Source organism: Suricata suricatta, chromosome 5, assembly GCF_006229205.1.
Source record: "Suricata suricatta isolate VVHF042 chromosome 5, meerkat_22Aug2017_6uvM2_HiC, whole genome shotgun sequence".
In the NCBI taxonomy this organism is placed as follows: Eukaryota; Metazoa; Chordata; class Mammalia; order Carnivora; family Herpestidae; genus Suricata; species Suricata suricatta.
In genome coordinates this window covers 65,298,773-65,304,670 of record NC_043704.1, presented here as the reverse complement: position 1 = coordinate 65,304,670, position 5,898 = coordinate 65,298,773, and the positions used below count along the sequence as shown (strand labels likewise).

Sequence of the window (5,898 nt, the reverse complement as noted above, 5' to 3'; positions counted from 1 at the left end):
GTGACAGAGGAACTAATTAGTGCTACAACAGCAATCACATTATATTTATAAATGTAGCAGATTAACATGTTGTGTACCTTAAATTTATACAATATTATATGTCAAATATATTTTGATTAAAAAAATTAGAAAGTATTACTATGACCCAAAAAAAGTGCTGGTGAAGCTAGATGCTAGTCTTCACCAATCAGACTGAGAAAGATCAGAGTCCAATAATACACAGTATTGATGAGAGTGTGAGGTGTATTCTGATCATGTGATACAAGGGTGGCAGAAGTGAAAACAGGCACAACTTTGGCGTGGCTGGCTGGCTCACTGGGTCATGGGTTCAAGCCCCATGTTGGGTATAGAGATTACTTAAAAAACAAAAAAGAAAAAAAATGTAAAAAAAGAAAATGATCACAACTCCTTTGGAGGACACTTTGCTTCTGTTTATCAAGATTTTTAAAAAATATTAATTGGCCTACTAATCCTACTTCTAGGAAATTTAGCCTGCGATATAATTACATAAGTACTCAAAGATTTAAGTTCACTACAGCATTGTTTACCTATGTTGAAATTCAAAGGGGAGTGGTGGAGAATAATTTAAATGTCCTTTGATAGAGGGCTCAATAAAGAAACCCACAAATTGAATTAGTATGCAGCCATAATAGTGAGGTGTACTTTATGTACTCTTAAGGAACAATTTAAAACTCTACTGTTATATGAAAAAGAAAAGTTACAAAACAGAAAACACAGCATGTTTATTTTGTTGATGTATCTAGACAACTATCTGCATAAACTATTTCTGGAAGGATTTACAAGAAACTTGTAATCATGGTTGTCTCATGAGAGGAGAACTCAGGGACAAGAGGTGTAGAAGAGAAACTTCCTCTTCATTATACATATTTTCAGGTTATCTAAATATTTTACTGTGTGCAAGGTACAGTCCTTTGATAATAAACAAATAAAACTAATTAAAAGTTAAAAAATATAATATTGCTGTACATTTAGGTAAAACATTTTGTTTTCTTGTTCAGCTTTTAAAATAGCACTCTCTCACCTACTGTATAATGCCATTTATGATTCCATTTGTACAAAACTCTAGGAAATGACCTTTAACGCCAGAAACAGATCAGTGGATGTCAGAGAAGAGGGGTACAAGGACAGCTCGGCAGGGAAGCGTAGGAGAGAAAGACTGCAAAGAAGGAAACTTTTGGGAGTAACAGATACATTCGTCATCTTGCATACACACAGCAAAACTTGTCGAATGATAATTGCATTAAAAAGAAGAAAATACCAAAAACAGGAATAAAATACCTGGTAATAAATTTAACTAATGAGGTAGAAGACTTGTACTCTGAAAACTGTAAGACATTGACGGAAGAAATTTAAGGTGACACAAATCAATGGGAAAGAAATCCCATGCTTGTGGATAGGAAAAATTGTTGATAAAATATCCATGCTACCCAAATCTACAGATTCAATGCCCCTATCAAAATACCAATAGCATTTTTCACAGAACTAGCACAGATAATCCTAACATTTGTATGGAACCACAAAAGACCTTGAATAGCCAAAGCAATCTTAAGAAAGAAGAACAAAGTTGTAGGTATCACAATCCCACGTTTCAAACTATACAAAGCAATAATAAGCAAAACTGTATGGTACTCGCACAAAAATAGGCACATAGATCACTAGAACAGAATAGAAAGCCAAGAAATAAACCCACACATGTATGGTCACTTAATCTTTAATAGAGGAGGCAAGAATATACACTGGAGAAAAAAATAACCTCTTCAATAAATGGTGTTGGGAAAACTGGAAAGCTACACACAAAATAAAACTGAACCACCTTCTCACACCATATACAAAAAACACCTCAAAATGGATTAAAGACCTAAGTGGAAGGCCTGGCACCAGGAAACTCTTTTTAAAAAATTTTTAATGTTTTTTATTTATTTTTGAGAGAGAGAGACAGCATGAGCAGGGGAAGGTCAGAGAGAGAGGGAGATACAGAATCCAAAGCAGGCTCAAGGCTCTGAGCTAGCTTCAGCACAGAGCCCAACGTGGGTCTCGAACCCACAACTGTGAGATCATGACCTGAGCCAAGGCTGGATGCTTAACCAACTGAGCCACCCAGGCACCCCACCAGGAAACTCTTGAAAGAAAACATAGGCAATAAACTCTTGGACATTGGGTTTAGCAATTTAAAAAAAAAATTTTTTTTTTGAGAGAGAGAGAGAGAGAGAGACAGTGTGAGCAGGGAGAGTCAGAGAGAGAAGGAATCACAGGATCTGAAGACAGGCTACAGGCTCTGAGCTAGCGGTCAGCACAGAGCCTGATGCGTGACTCAAACCCACAAACCCTGAGATCATTACCTGAGCCGAAGTCAGACGCTTAACCAACTGAGCCACCCAGGCACCCCAGCAATATTTTTTTAGATCTGTCTCCTCAGGCAAAATAAGCAATTGGGACTACATCAAACTAAAAAGTTTTTTCACAGTGAAGGACACCATCAACAAAACAAAAAGCTACATACTGAATAGAAGAAGATACTGCAAATGATCTACCCAGTAAAGGGTATATATCAAAAAAATATATAAAGAGCTCATTCAACTCAACACCAAAAAAACCCGAATAATCCAATGAAACAATGGGCAGAGGACATAAATAGACATTTTCCAAAGAAGATGTACAGATGGCCAATAGACACATGAGAAGATGTTCAACAATACTAATCATCAGGGAAATGCAAAAATCAGAACCACAGTGAGATATCATCACCTCACACTAGTCAGATGGCTATTATTAAAAAGATAAGAAATAATGGGGGTGCATGGGTGGCTCAGTCGGTTAAGTGTCCAACTTCAGCTCAGGTCATGATCTTGCAGTTCATGGGTTCAAGCCCTGTCCCAAATTGGGCTCTATGCTGAAAGCTCAAAGCCTGGAGCCTGCTTTGGATCCTGTGTCTCCCTCTCTCTGCCCCTTCCACACTTGTGCTCTGTCTCTCTTTGTCTCTCAAAAATAAGCAAACATAAAAAAATTTTTTAAGTATTAAAAAAAGATACAAATGTTGGCAAGGAGGAATGTGAAGAGAAGAGAACCCCATGCATTGTTGGTGGGAATGCAAACTGGTATAGCTACTGTGGAAAATGCTCTGTAGAGTTCTCAAAAAATTAGAAAAGAAAATACCTTACAATTTGGTAATTTCACTCTTGGGTAATTATCCAAGGAAAACAAAAATACTAATTTGAAAAGATATATACACCCTGGTGTTTACTGCACATCACTTACAGTACTACATATGGAAGCAACTTAAGTGTCCATTGATGACTTGATAAAATGTAATATATATGTACACATATATATAATGGAATGAATATATACATAATGGCATGAATGTGTGTATACATATACATATACATATTGGAATGAATGTATATATGTGTAATGGAATGAATGACTATATGTGTATATAATGGAAATATATTTACATAACAGAATGAATATATAACAGAATGAAGGTATATATACATATATATTTATATAATGAAACATTACTCAGCCATAAAAGAGAATGAGATCTTGCCATTTGCAACAACACGGATGGCAACAGATAAAGAACACAAATAGAGGTTATTATGCTAAGTGAAATAAGTCAGAGAAAGACAAATACCATATTTTTAAAAATCTTAATAAATAAATAAAACCTTATGATTTCACTTATATGTGGAATCTAAAAAAACAAAACAAATGAATAAACAAATGAAAAGCAGAAACAGACCCATAAATACAGAGAACAAACTGATGGTTGCCCAAGTAGAAGGCTGTGAGGGGACAGGCAAAATGGATGAAGGCGTTTAAGAGATACAGGCTTCCAAATATGGAGTAAGTAAGTCATGAGGATAAAAGGGACAGAATAGGAAATACAGTCAATGGTACCGTGATAGTGTTGAATGGTTACAGGCAATAACTACACTGTGGTGAGCAAGCAGAGCATGTAGAGTTGTCCAGAATCACTATGTTGTTCACCGGTTACTAATGTAACATTGTGTATCAACTATACTTCAATAAAAAAAAGTAAGGGAGATGAAAAGTACAGCATAGAGAATATAGTCAATGATATATAATAACTTCGTATGGTGACAGATGGTAACTACAGGTATCATGGTAAGCATTTTACAATGAATATACATGTTGAATCACTATGTTGTATACTTGAAACTAATATATTGTATGTCAACTATACTTCAATTAAAACTCATTTTTAAAAAAGATAATGAACACAATTAAACTTATCAAGTTGTATACTTTAAATATGTGCAGTTTATATCAGCCATACGTCACTGAAACTATTATTTTTAAGATATCTTATTCTCTCTTTGAAATGCCATGTCTCCAGTCATTTAATTAGATGGTGCTCTGGTTCCTCAGCAAAATCCCTTAGGTCATCCTTGAAATGCTGAGTTTATATTTTACTTTGTTCAGAAGAAAAATTTTTAAATGTGATACAGGCCTCTCCAACTGGGTGAATCAAAATTATGTAGACCTAGTAAGATACTGTTTTTCGTTAGATGGTAATCAAAAATATTATTCGACTGTATCCATTTCATTAAGGACACTGGTTCTGAATATTTCATTTTGTTTCTTTTTTGCCCAATTCTGTTTTCTTAGTTGTGTATGTAGTTCAGATAGGGAACTTTCCATGCATTAGAGATATAGACTATTTTATTGTCAATGAAAGGTCCTATGCTCCCTCAAGAACATTTTTAAGAGCTCATGAGTCTTACCAAAATGTTCTGAGGCCTGGAATGAGAGGTATGTGCCTTTCAGAAACTTTGAGGGTATTTTATTTCATCTGGAAATTGTTCCAATAACTATTAAACATTAGTTAAGCTTTCAAAGTCTAATAATGTCTAAATTCGTATTTTCTTTCACATTTGTAGAAATTAAAAATGTCTCTATACTCATAATTTATAAAGTTGCTATTATTTTCCCAAGTAATGAAATAAATGTCTGTTTAAAAGACCTCAATAATTTCCCCATTACCACCTTATTTACCCCTGATACTTGCTAACAAAGATGGAATTGTGATTACTTCAAAGTAGTGGGATTTTAAGTGATCTTTATTTTCTTTTTTGTTGTTGTTTTTACATATTTTTGACCATGAAAATGTAGTAATTTGTAATAAAGCTGTTATTAAGAATAATTCCTTATGTCCACATGGATGCACATTATTTGCAATACTGCTCATTTATTTTCCTTGTAATGACAGAATAGAGATTGTTTAGAAAGAAGATCTTAGGCTGGGAATACCATGGCTTCTGAAGTTTGTACTTTGTAATTTTACAAAGATTTGAGATTAAAAAAAAAAGACTCCAAAAATGAAGGTTTCTTATTTGTTGTATAAACATATAACACTACCTAAGCCCAACTTCCAGGCTTAGTCCACGACCCTCCCTGCTAGCCCCCAGCACTCAGCCCTCAGCCCACTTATCTGTTACCGCAACCATCACACCTGAATTCCTGGCTAGTGTAGCCTGTGTAATCTGCAGCCCAGATTTTCTGCCACTTTTCTTTAAATAATCAGTATCTAGAACTATACTTGACCCATGAGAAAAACAAATCCTTCTCCTCCTTCAGGCCAGCTCAATCCTGCTGGGTCTCATCAGCCTGTGCCCTGCAGCTTCCACATCTGGGGAAAGATAGGAGGGCAGAACCGTTGGCAGTACAACCAATGATTGTGCCCAAGCCTCAAGAAGAGAAAAGCGACTCACTCATCATCAGGGAAACACAAACCAAAACCACACTGAGATACCACCTCACACCAGTCAGAGTGGCTAAAATGAACAAATCAAGAGACTATAGATGCTGGCGAGGGTGTGGAGAGATGGGCACCCTCTTACACTGTTGGTG

The 5,898-nt window shown here is 35.5% G+C and overlaps 1 protein-coding gene across 1 annotated transcript in view; it reads right to left on the bottom strand.

Annotated features, from left to right (window-relative positions):
* The window catches only part of POGLUT1 (protein O-glucosyltransferase 1), a 17,965-nt gene that overhangs the window by 9,842 nt on the left and 2,225 nt on the right, over positions 1–5,898 (bottom strand). The gene's annotated exons all lie outside the window — the stretch shown is intronic.